We start from the raw sequence: 13555 nt of genomic DNA, 5'->3' as shown, positions 1-13555 counted from the left end.
AGGAAGAACCCGCCTTGCAATGCCGAAGACAATCTGCGCGCCGGACTCATCGTCATTGAAGCCTGGTTCAGGGGCTACTGAGGGAGTCCTGGATTAGGGGGTCCTCGGACAGCCGGACTATATGCTTTGGCCGGACTATTGGACTATGAAGATACAAGATTGAAGACTTCGTCCCGTGTCTGGATGGGACTCTCCTTGGCGTGGAAGGCAAGCTTGGCAATTCGGATATGTAGATCTCCTCCCTTGTAACCGACTCTGTGTAACCCTAGCCCCCTCCGGTGTCTGTATAAACCGGAGGGTTTAGTCCGTAGGACAACAACAAATCATAATCATAGGCTAGCTTCTAGGGTTTAGCCTCTACGATCTCATGGTAGATCAACTCTTGTAATACTCATATCATCAAGATCAATCAAGCAGGAAGTAGGGTATTACGTCCATCGAGAGGGCCCGAACCTGGGTAAACATTGTGTCCCCCGCCTCCTGTTACCATCTGCCTTAGACGCACAGTTCGAGACCCCCTACCCGAGATCCGCCGGTTTTGACACCGACAGGGGCCCTGACGCCGGCTCAATTGAGTACGGGTACTGGGTCCCCTTCGGCGGAATTCATGTCTTCATCGGCCGGATCGGCGAGCCGGGCCATGAGCCAGACATCTGCACTGACATCGTCGAGACGGCTCAGCGTGCGAGACCCGCCCAGGCTCCGCCCGGCATGAAGCGTGCCTTCGTGGGATGCATTCATGGAGGAGAACTTCCTGAAGGATCTGTATCTGCTGGTGAGACGGCCATCTATTCTGACGGTGATTCGGCCATGGGTGAGACGGATTCGTTGTATAAATTACAAGACGGCGGGCTTGGGGGCTGTTCCGATGGTAGCAGTATTCCGGACCCCTTTGAGCCGCCGAGCAGAGTAGGGATCTTCATGGCTGGCACTCAACCCGGTCAAAACTCTACAGGTGCGACAGATATAACCTCTGGGTCAGCGGCAACCAGGGCAAGAGGCCCTGTGCGCCCGCCGGCTCAGGTGCTAATAGATCTCATGGATAGGCTGACAACCCTGTTAACCGCCACGGTTAATCCGGCCGATCAGGAGGAACATGATGCAGAAGTGGTGCGGTTACGTGGGGAGATAGCACAAGCCAAGGAAAACTTAGCCGCTGAGGACACCAGATTGGCCGCAGAGCGGGCGGCTTTGGATGCTCGAGCTCAGCAGCTTCAATCAGAAGCGTTCCAGCTTACGATGGATTGAAATGCATCAAATGAGGTCATGAGGAGAAGGCATCAGAAGTCTCAATCCCGTCTGCCTTTGATTTATGATCCTAGAAACCTCTTCCGCACGCCCGGTGCAGGCCCCAGTAATCCGCCGGAAGTAAACCCGGCTGCGACGCCCGGAGCTGGGACGCCGGTTCAACCACGGGTGGTGGAACCTCCTCGAGTGAACACTGCTCCACCTCGGTATGTACCAACACCACCGGGTCATTACTCTAACCCGTTGGAGAACATGATCGCTCCGGCGGCACGATTGGCGGCTCTCTTGGTGGAGGGCGACTCTCCGACGGCGATCGAAACACGAAGGGTCAGAGAACTTCAGATGGCTCTGGCACAGCAGGAGGCATATTCTTACAGTCGAGACAGGATTCATTCGACCCCTCGCCCAAGCCGGAGCCCGAGTTATAGCAGGAATATGGACTCGGCGCCGGTCTCAAGCAACGCCCGGCGCCGTGACCAGCCGGGTGGGCGTGACCCGGCGCGTGATGGAGCCCCTAACTTGGTTGATCAGGACGGGATACGCCAAGAGGCAGAACGGACGGTTTAGCAGGCGGCTGAGCGGGCGGCTTACCAATCTTTTCCGGTCCATCCGACGACTTCTATTGAAGCAGACGCAACCACGAGAACCAGAGGTGTCCCTTGCTTAGTACCAGCCCTGCGTAATGAGCGTTTGCCCAAGGATTTCAAGGGGCCTCGAAAGGTGCCTAACTACACGGCCGATTTACAGCCCGGAGCATGGATTGAAAGCTATGAGATGGCCATGGAATTGTTGGAAGTCAGTGACGCAGCGATGGCCAAGTACTTTACTATGATGCTGGATGGAATGGCCCGCACTTGGTTAAAGGGACTGCCGCCTAATTCCATTGGTTCCTGGGCCGAGTTAAAGGCCCGGTTTATTCAGAACTTCAAAGACACATGCAGGCAACCTATGTCGATTGTGGACTTGACCAATTGCAAGCAAGAGGAAGGGGAGTCCACGACCCATTGGGTGCGCCGGGTGAAGGAAATAATACATTCATCTGACAAGATGGATGTCGGCTCTGCAGTCTTCATGTTGGAGAAAAATTGCCGTTTTGAACCTCTGAAGCAGAAGCTGGGGTGGCTCAAACGCGATTGCAATGACATGGGCCAGCTGATGGCAGCTCTAGTCAAATATGCTGACTCTGACAGTACCAAGGATCCCGCATCTTATGAAGAGAAGATAGGGAAGGGAAAGAAGAACGGCAACGCTAAGGGTCCTCAGCATAACCCGGTGAATCAAGGAGGTAATAATAAACGTAAGGCTGACGGTAGCTCGGAGTTTGTGGCTAATGCGCAGGGCAACAATCAACGGCGTAAGGGGAGGCCACCTCCTCGGTCTGGTGGGTCAGGTCCCACCCTTGAGCAGTTGCTAAATGAGCCTTGTCCAAGACATGGCACCCGGGAGAAGCCGGCTACGCACCTATGGAAGGACTGTACGATCATGAGGGCTTTCAAGAATTCAAACATGTTTGATGGCAGTCATGGACCCGGCGGCGGTTCAGGTGGCGGCGGTTTTCATGGCCCGGGTGGCGGTTCAAATTCCAACTTCCAGGGCCCTCAAGGCAACCAAGGTGGTTATAATCAGCACTCTGGCCAAGGAGGTCAGCAGCAGCAACAATCCGGATACCAGAGCAATCCCAAACAGCTGAATAGTGGACAGTATCATGTGTTCACCACCAGTTTGTGCAAACGGGACCAGAAGCTTCATTAGATGGTTGTGAACGTTGTTGAGCCGGCAGATCCTCGTTATTTGAGATGGTCTGAGCAGCCTATTCTATGGAGTAGGGAAGATCACCCTCCCCGGGTTGACAATCCGGGTCACCTGGTCTTGGTGGTGGCACCTCAGGTTGGTGGATAAAAATTCACTAAGGTGCTCATGGACGGAGGCAGTAGCATCAACATCCTCTACTATGACACTTTCCGTCGCATGGGGTTGACTGATAAAAATCTCAAAACATCCAACACTATTTTTCACGGAGTAGTGCCCGGTAAGTCAGCATACCTAGTGGGTAAGATTGAGCTGGAAGTAGCCTTTGGGGATGAGCATGATTCCCGGACTGAGGAGTTAACTTTTGAGGTGGTCAAAATCAAGAGCCCGTTGTCGGTTCAATATCCGGCGTATCTCGTAGTAGGGGTCCTAAGCTAGGAGTCTTGGAGCGATGGTAACACGGACACGGGGTTTTACCCAGCTTCGGGCTCTCTTGATGAGATAATACCCTACATGTTGCTTTTGATTGTTTTCATATGGGTGTAATACAGAGTACATGTATCTACCACGAGATTGTAGTAGTGAATATGAGATTGTCTATTGACTAGACTGGCCTCGGTTTATATAAGACACCGGAGACCTAGGGTTTAGGAGAGTCCTTGTCTTGGGCGCCAAGTCTTGTGGAGTCTTCCTTGTATGCGGTAGGGGTTGTCCAAACTGGCCCATGAGTATGCGGCCATGGGGTCCTCGGCCCAATCTAACTGATCGGGAGACGACGTGGTGAGTACCCCCTAGTCCAGGACACCGTCAGTAGCCCCCTGAACCGGTCTTCAAGTTGGGGACGCTCCTCGATTCTTCTGAACTGTTCTTCATCTTTGGTCGTCGGTCTTGAAAACTGGTTCAACAAATCTTCCCATCTTCGATCTTGAGGATCACCAAAGTGCATCCGAAGAGTTTACACGTTGGGTATCCGAGGAGCCCCTTTAAGTTTCCGGCCTTTATCAATGCCTTGTTATTTTCATGCCCACCTCGGGTTCGAAGTTCTCCCCGTGCGGCGGTGTCCTCTTGCATCCGAGCTCCAACGCCGGACTGCATTTGAGGTATCTTTTGCAGCCGAGCACCAACACCGGACTATATCCAAGCTCCAACGCCGGACTGAATCCAAACCCCAATGCCGGAGAGTATCCGAGCTCCAACGCCGGACTATATCCGAGGTGTCATAGATCACCTTGGCTCAAAAAGGTCGAAGGAGTTTAGCCGAGCTTAATGCCAGAAATGCCTTCTACGGAGCCAACCACTGGTGTCCGAGCTTTATGTCGGACTGCTTCCGGGGTGTCTATTGTAGTCGAGCACCAACGACGGACTGTATCCGAGGTAGTACACCACCTCGTCCATGGGCTGATTTTTATGCATTTAATCTCGAATCGTGCAATGTAATCTCTGTGAGATGTATAGCCAGTAGCCCTCAAGGTGCGTGTTGGCCTAATATCCGGGATGCACCTGAAGGAAAAAATCAAACCACTGACCCTAGTAGCCCCTGAGACTCAGGTCGATTCATAAAATCAGCCTGAGGATCAATTCTCAGCTCAGCAGCATACTTAGGAATAGAAACGCGGTGTGCAAAGTCCTTGAGACTCAGGTTGGGTGCGGCCGACCAACCTGAGGATATAATCTCCTCGAAAACTATATTGCACTTTAAATTTTCTGGATTGGATTGTCAATGCAGTAGCCCCCGAGACACTGGTCGGGTGGCAACACCAGATCAGGGGATCGATGTACCCCTTTAATATTTGTAAATAATAAGCACGAAGCCCAGTAGCCCCCGAGCCTTAATGTGGGCACGGGTGGCCAAATTAAGGATCGATATCCAAAGTAAAATCACAAATTATGTGTAATGATTCTATGCATCCAAATACTTTACATCATCAATGCTCGGATCCGCATTGTACAAAACTTTGTTGACCGACCATCGGCTTCCACCTCCTTGGCCAGTAGCCGAGGAGTGTTTGTCCTACTTTATAAAGCCTTTACAAGGGCAAAGATTTACGACAAACAAGGCAATCCAGCCATACGGTTTTATAAACAAAGGTACGCAGAGAGATATGTTGTATTACTGTTTAATGTGAGAAACATCTTCCAAAGAAATAGTCCCGCTATCGGTTCCTTTCTTTGGGTTGTCATGCCAACCATGATCATGAAACCTCACCTCTGATCAATGCAGGAGAAAAATATTGAGGAGTTAGTTTGGGGAAAGTTCCCAAATTCTATGTTTATTTTGACTCCGTTGCGTCCGTTTATCAGTTGAAAGTGGCCCATCGTCGGCTTCTACCCCTTTGTAGATACTACGCAGGGTGTTTCCGCAATAACAAGACAACCCTTAGCCGACGTCTCGGTGCCCGAAGGCGGTTGTGTTAGCAGAAACGAGGCAATTAGATATGCGGGCTTTATAACTTTCACTTAGTCATAGGAGTTTTAAATTGGGGAAGCTAGCTACAAGCCCCCGGTTAGTGTTCGGCGACAGCCGAGGTCAAGCCGTAAACACTTCGGCCAATGTTATGAATGGCCCGTCATTTAGCATAGTCATCGGATCGCTGACCAGTTTACGCTCATTGTGACAGTCAGTTTTCGGCTTTCTCCACTGAGGTGCGTAACCATGCGAGCTGGAAGCACAATCGCAGTGGTTCTCCCTTTGCACACCTAGCCGAACAAAGCGAAACGTAGGAGGCAAGCACAGGAGCCGGGCAACCCAACCATTGACCAAAGACACACTTCGAAACCGATGCATATATAGCAATATCCGAGAATGTTTTTGCCGAATCTCTGAAGGTGTCCGGCGTTGCACTGCGAGACTTATGCTGGAAACACGCAAAATAGTTTAAAAGTGCCATAGGCTTGGAAAATCAAAAAACTGCAGTAAAACTTAATGTCCGAACTAGATCAAGTGTTCGGTGCCAATCCGAAAATTGGTCTTAAAAAGTGCTTATGTCGTGCTTTAATATGACACATCCTATCTCAAGACTTCAAGCGGGTCAGCCGACGGCTTGAACCTCCTATCCTGAAGGCGGAGTAATTCTCATTAGGTCAGTTTAGCAAACTAAACTCTAGCGGCTTTGAGAGAGAAATTAGGCTCCCGGGCTATTGACCACACACTCATGTCGAAAAAGGAGTGATAGAAAAAGACTTTGCAACGACTAAGAAGAAGAACGCTTATTACAAAACAGTTCATATAAATTTAAGAGCCTCCCAGTGACTTGGGAAAAAGAATTTTGTGTACCGAAGTACTTATATCATATATGTGTTCACCCGAACTTTAAACGCGTCTTAACCGACCGTCGGCTTCTCCCTCTTCGGTCAAGGGCCGAAAAGTGTTATGTACTCCACCTGTCGAGAATATTGATGGTGTTTCCGATAACCAGGCAATCAGGCCATAAGGTTGTAACAGACAAAGCGCGCAGGGAACTTATGCTATATTACTGACGACGTGTAAGAAGCATCTTCGAAGAAAATAGTACCCCCACCGATACCTTTCTTCGGTGCTCATTGTTACTATGAGACTTGTGCAATAGATTTTTTGTACTCATGAGTGTTGGAAATATGCCCTAGAGGCAATAATAAATAGGTTATTATATTTCCTTGTTCATGATAATCATTTATTATCCATGCTAGAATTGTATTGATAGGAAACTCAGATGCATGTGTGGATACATAGACAACACCATGTCCCTAGTAAGCCTCTAGGAGACTAGCTCGTTGATCAATAGATGGTTACGGTTTCCTCACCATGGACATTGGATGTCGTTGATAACGGGATCACATCATTAGGAGAATGATGTGATGGACAAGACCCAATCCTAAGCCTAGCACAAGATCGTGTAGTTCGTTTGCTCAGAGCTTTTCTAATGTCAAGTATTAGTTCCTTAGACCATGAGATTGTGCAACTCCCAGATACCGTAGGAATGCTTTGGGTGTACCAAATGTCACAACGTAACTGGGTGACGATAAAGGTGCACTACAGGTATCTCCGAAAGTGTCTGTTGGGTTGGCACGAATCGAGACTGGGATTTGTCACTCCGTGTAAACAGAGAGGTATCTCTGGGCCCACTCGGTAGGACATCATCATAATGTGCACAATGTGACCAAGGAGTTGATCACGGGATGATGTGAGTTACGGAACGAGTAAAGAGACTTGCCGGTAACGAGATTGAACAAGGTATAGGGATACCAACGATCGAATCTCGGGCAAGTAACATACCGATAGACAAAGGGAATTGAATACGGGATTGATTGAATCCCCGACATCGTAGTTCATCCGATGAGATCATCGTGGAACATGTGGGAGCCAACATGGGTATCCAGATCCCGCTGTTGGTTATTGACCGGAGAACGTCTTGGTCATGTCTGCATGGTTCCCGAACCCGTAGGGTCTACACACTTAAGGTTCGATGACGCTAGGGTTATAGGGAAAGTATGTACGTGGTTACCGAATGTTGTTCGGAGTCCCGGATGAGATCCCAGACGTCACGAGGAGTTCCGGAATGGTCCGGAGGTAAAGATTTATATATGGGAAGTCCTGTTTTGGTCACCGGAAAAGTTTCGGGTGATATCGGTAATGTACCGGGACCACCGGGAGGGTCCCGAGGGTCCACCAAGTGGGGCCACCAGCCCCAGAGGGCTGCATGGGCCAAGTGTGGGAGGGGACCAGCCCCAGGTGGGCTGGTGCGCCCCCCCCACAAGAGGCCCAGGGCGCAAGAAAAGGGGGAAGGGGGAAACCCTAGGCACAGATGGGCCTAGGGCCCATCTAGTGGGGCGCCCCCTCTCTCCCCCCTCTTGGCCGCCCCCCCAAGCCCCATCTAGGGCTGGCCGCACCCCTTGGGGGGACCCTAGATGGGGGCGCAGCCCTCCCCCTCCCCTATATATACTTGAGGTTTGGGGCTGCCATAGACATGAGAACATCTCTCTTTCGGCGCAGCCCTACCCCTCTCCCTCCTCCTCCTCTCCCGCGGTGCTTGGCGAAGTCCTGCGGGATTGCCACGCTCCTCCATCACCACCACGCGTCGTGTTGCTGCTGGATGGAGTCTTCCCCAACCTCTCCCTCTCTCCTTGCTGGATCAAGGCGTGGGAGACGTCACCGGGCTGCACGTGTGTTGAACGCGGAGGCACCGTTCTTCGGTGCTTAGATCGGAATCAACCGCGATCTGAATCGCTACGAGTACAACTCCCTCATCCGCGTTCTTGCAACGCTTCCGCATCGCGATCTACAAGGGTATGTAGATCCACTCCCCTTCCCCTCGTTGCTAGAGTACTCCATAGATCGATCTTGGTGATGCGTAGAAAATTTTGAATTTCTGCTACGTTCCCCAACAGTGGCATCAGAGCTAGGTCTATGCGTAGTTTCTATGCACGAGTAGAACACAAAGTAGTTGTGGGCGTCGATGTTGCCAATTCTTCTTGCCGCTACTAGTCTTATCTTGTTTCGGCGGCATTGTGGGATGAAGCGGCCCGGACCGACCTTACACGTACGCTTACGTGAGACAGGTTCCATCGACTGACATGCACTAGTTGCATAAGGTGGCTAGCGGGTGTCTGTCTCTCCCACTTTAGTCGGAACAGATTCGATGAAAAGGGTCCTTATGAAGGGTAAATAGAAATTGGCATATCACGTTGTGGTTTTGCGTAGGTAAGAAACGTTCTTGCTAGAAACCTATACAAGCCACGTAAAAACTTGCAACAACAATTAGAGGACGTCTAACTTGTTTTTGCAGCATGTGCTATGTGTTGTGATATGGCCAGAAGATGTGATGAATGATATATGTGATGTATGAGATTGATCATATTCTTGTAATAGGAATCACGACTTGCATGTCGATGAGTATGACAACCGGCAGGAGCCATAGGAGTTGTCTTTATTTTCTGTATGACCTGCGTGTCATTGAATAACGCCATGTAAATTACTTTACTTTATTGCTAAGTGTGTTAGCCATAGAAGTAGAAGTAATCATTGGCGTGACAACTTCATGAAGACACAATGATGGAGATCATGGTGTCATGCCGGTGACAAAGATGATCATGGTGCCCCGAAGATGGAGATCAAAGGAGCAAAATGACATTGGCCATATCATGTCACAATTTGATTGCATGTGATGTTTATCATGTTATGCATCTTATTTGCTTAGAACGACGGTAGTAAGTAAGATGATCCCTTATTATAATTTCAAGAAAGTGTTCCCCCTAACTGTGCACCGTTGCGAAGGTTCGTTGTTTCGAAGCACCACGTGATGATCGGGTGTGATAGATTCTAACGTTCGAATACAACGGGTGTTGACGAGCCTAGCATGTACAGACATGGCCTCGGAACACATGCAAAACACTTAGGTTGACTTGACGAGCCTAGCATGTACAGACATGGCCTCGAAACACAAGAGACCGAAAGGTCGAGCATGAGTCGTATAGAAGATACGATCAACATGGAGATGTTCACCGATGATGACTAGTCTGTCTCACGTGATGATCGGACATGGCCTAGTTTGACTCGGATCATGTATCACTTAGATGACTAGAGGGATGTCTATCTGAGTGGGAGTTCATTAATCAGATGAACTTAATTATCATGAACATAGTCAAAAGGTCTTTGCAAATTATGTCATACGCTTTAGTTCTACTGTTTAAGATATGTTCCTAGAGAAAATTTAGTTGAAAGTTGGTAGTAGCAATTATGCGGACTGGGTCCGTAAACTGAGGATTGTCCTCATTGCTGCACAGAAGGCTTATGTCCTTAATGCACCGCTCGGTGTGCTGAACCTCAGCGTAGTCTGTAGATGTTGCGAAACATCTGACATACACGTTTTGATGACTACGTGATAGTTCAGTGAGTAATGCTAACGGTTTAGAATTGTGGCACCAAAGACGGTTTTTTGAAACGTCGCAGAACATATGAGATGTTCCGAAGACTGAAATTGGGATTTCGGACTAGTGCCCACGTCAAGAGGTATGAGACCTCTGACAAGTTTCTTAAGCCTGCAAACTAAGGGAGAAAAGCTCAATCGTTGAGCATGTGCTCAGATTGTCTGAGTACTACAATCACTTGAATCGAGTGGGAGTTAATCTTCCAGATGAGATAGTGATGGTTCTCCTTAGTCACTGCCACCAAGCTATTAGAGCTTCGTGATGAACTATAACATATCAGGGATAGACATGATGATCCTTGAGCAACTCGCGATGTTTGACACCGCGGAAGTAGAAATCAAGAAGGAGCATCAATTGTTGATGGTTAGTAAAACCACTAGTTTCTAGAAGGGCAAGGGCAAAAGGGATACTTCATGAAACAGCAAACCATTTGCTGCTCTAGTGAAGAATCCCAAGGTTGAACCCAAAACCCGAGACTAAGTGCTCCTGTAATAAGGGGAACAGTCACTGAAGCAGAACTACCCTAGATACTTGGTAGATGAGAAGGCAGGCAAGGTCGACAGAAGTATATTGGATATACATTATATGAATGTGTACTTTACTAGTACTCCTAGCAGCACCAGGGTATTAGATACCGGTTCGGTTGCTAAGTGTTAGTAACTCGAAATAAAAGCTGCGGGAATAAACGGAGACTAGCTAAAGGTGAGATGACGATATGTGTTGGAAGTGTTTCCAAGGTTGATGTGATCAAGCATCGCATGCTCCCTCTACCATCGAGATTTGGTGTTTGCGTTGAGCATAAACATGATTGGATTATGTTTATCGCGATACGGTTATTCATTTAAGGAGAATAATGGTTACTCTGTTTATTTGAATAATACCTTCAATGGCACCTAAAATGAATCTCGATCGTAGTGATACACATGTTCATGCCAAAAGATATAAGATAGTAATGATAGTACCACATACTTGTGGCACTGCCACTTGAGTCATATTGGTATAAAACGCATGAAGGAGCTCCATGTTGATGGATCTTTGGACTCACTCGTTTTTGAAAAGATCGAGACATGCGAACCATGTCTATTGGTATATATGCATGAAGAAACTCCATGCATATGGATCGTTTGGACTCACTTGATTTTGAATCACTTGAGACATGCAAATCATACCACATGGGCAAGATGACTGAAAGGCCTCGTTTTCAGTAAGATGGAACAAGAGAGCAACTTGTTGGATGTAATACATTTTGATGTGTGCAGTCCAATGAGTGCTGAGGCATGCAGTGGATATCGTTATGTTCTTACTTCACAGATGATTTGAGTAGATGCTGAGTGTATTTACTTGATGAAACACAAGTCTGAATTATTGAAAGGTTCAAGTAATTTCAGAGTGAAGTTGAAGATCGTCGTGACAAGAGGATAAAATGTCTATGATATGATCATAGAGATGAGTATCTGAGTTACGAGTTTGGCACACAATTAAGACATTGTGGAAAGTGTTTCACAATTAATACCGCCTGGAACACCATAGTGTGATGGTGTGTCCGGACATCATAGCTGCACCCTATTGGATATGGTGCATACCATGATGTCTCTTATCAAATTACCACTATCATTTATGGGTTAGGCATTAGAGATAACCGCATTCACTTTAAAAGGGGCACCACGCAATTCCGTTGAGACGACACCGTTTAGAGAAACCTAAGTTGTCGTTTCTTAAAAGTTTGGGGCTGCAATGCTTATGTGAAAAAAGGTTTCAAGCTGATAAGCTCGAACCCAAAGCGGATAAATACATCTTCATAGAATACCCAAAACAGTTGGGTATACCTCCTATTTCAGATCTGGAAGCAAAAGTAATTGCTTCTAGGAACGGGTCCTTTCTCGAGGAAAAGTTTCTCTCGAAAGAATTGAGTGGGAGGATGGTGGAGACTTGATGAGGTTATTGAACCATAACTTCGACTAGTGTGTAGCAAGGCACAGGAAGTTGTTCCTATGGCACCTACACCAATTGAAGTGGAAGCTTATGATAGTGATCATGAAACTTCGGATCAAGTCACTACCAAACCTCGTAGGACGACGAGGATGCGTACTACTTCAGAGTGGTACGTAATCCTGTCTTGGAAGTCATCTTGTTGGACAACGATGAACCTATGAGCTATGGAGAAGCGACGGTGGGCGCATATTCCGACAAATGGTTAGAAGCCATGAAATCCGAGATAAATGGATCGTTAAGAAGAAGACGAACGTGGACGGTAATGTTACCGTCTATGAAGCTCGACTTGTGGCAAAGAGTATTTTCACAAGTTCAAGGAGTTGACTACGATGAGATTTTCTCATCCGTAGCGATGCTTAAGTCCGTCGGAATCATGTTAGCATTAGCTGCATTTATGAAATTTGGCAGATGGATGTCAAAACAAGTTTCCTTACCAGTTTTCGTAAGGAAAGGTTGTATGTGATACAATCAGAAAGATTTTGTCGATCCTAAGGATGCTAAAAGGTATGCTAGCTCCAGCGATCCTTCCATGGACTAGAGCAAGCATCTCGGAGTCAGAATATACGCTCTGATGGAGTGATCTAAGTTTTTGGGTTTATACAAAGTTTGTTAGAAACTTGTATTTACAATAAAGTGAGTGGGAGCGCTACAACATTTCTGATAAGAATATGTGAATGACATATTGTTGATCCGAAATGATGTAAAATTTCTGGAAAGCATAAAGGGTTGTTTGAAAGGAGTTTTTCAAAGGAAGACCTGGATATAAGCTGCTTACATATTGGGCATCAAGATCTATAGAGATAGATCAAGACGCCCGATGATACTTTCAAAGAACGCACACCTTGACATGTTTATGAAAGAATTCAAAATAGATCAGCAAAGAAGGAGTTCTTGGCTGTGTTACAAGGTGTGAGTATTGAGTAAGACTCAAGACCTGACCACAGCAGAAGAGAGAGAAAGGACGAAGGTCGTCCCCTATGCTTTAGACATAGGCTCTATAGTATGCTATGATGTGTACCGCACATGAAGTGTGCCTTGCCATGAGTTGGTCAAGGGGTACAATAGTGATCCGGGAATGGATCACATGACAGCGGTCGAACTTATCCTTAGTACCTAGTGGACTAAGGAGTTTTCTCGATTATGGAGGTGAAAAGGAGTTCGTCGTAAAGGGTTATGTCGATGCGAACTTTGACACTAATCCGGATGACTCTGAGTAGTAAACCGGATTCGTATAGTAGCGCAATTATTTGAAATGGCTCCAAATAGCGTGTGGTAGCATCCACAAGATGACATAGATATTCGTAAAGCACACACGGATCTGAAAGGTTCAGACCCGTCGACTAATAACCTCTCTCGCAAGCATAACATGATCAAACCAGAACTCATTGAGTGTTAATCACATAATGATGTGAACTAGATTGTTGACTCTAGTAAACTCTTTGGATGTTGGTCACATGGTGATGTGACCTGTCAGTGTTAATCACATGGTGATGTGAACTAGATTATTGACTCTAGTGCAAGTGGGAGACTGTTGGAAATATGCCCTAGAGGCAATAATAAATAGGTTATTATTATATTTCCTTGTTCATGATAATCGTTTATTATCCATGCTAGAATTGTATTGATAGGAAACTCAGATGCATGTGTGGATACATAGACAACA

Source organism: Aegilops tauschii, chromosome 1 (genome assembly GCF_002575655.3).
Source record: "Aegilops tauschii subsp. strangulata cultivar AL8/78 chromosome 1, Aet v6.0, whole genome shotgun sequence".
In the NCBI taxonomy this organism is placed as follows: domain Eukaryota; kingdom Viridiplantae; phylum Streptophyta; class Magnoliopsida; order Poales; family Poaceae; genus Aegilops; species Aegilops tauschii.
This window is presented reverse-complemented; position numbering follows the sequence as displayed.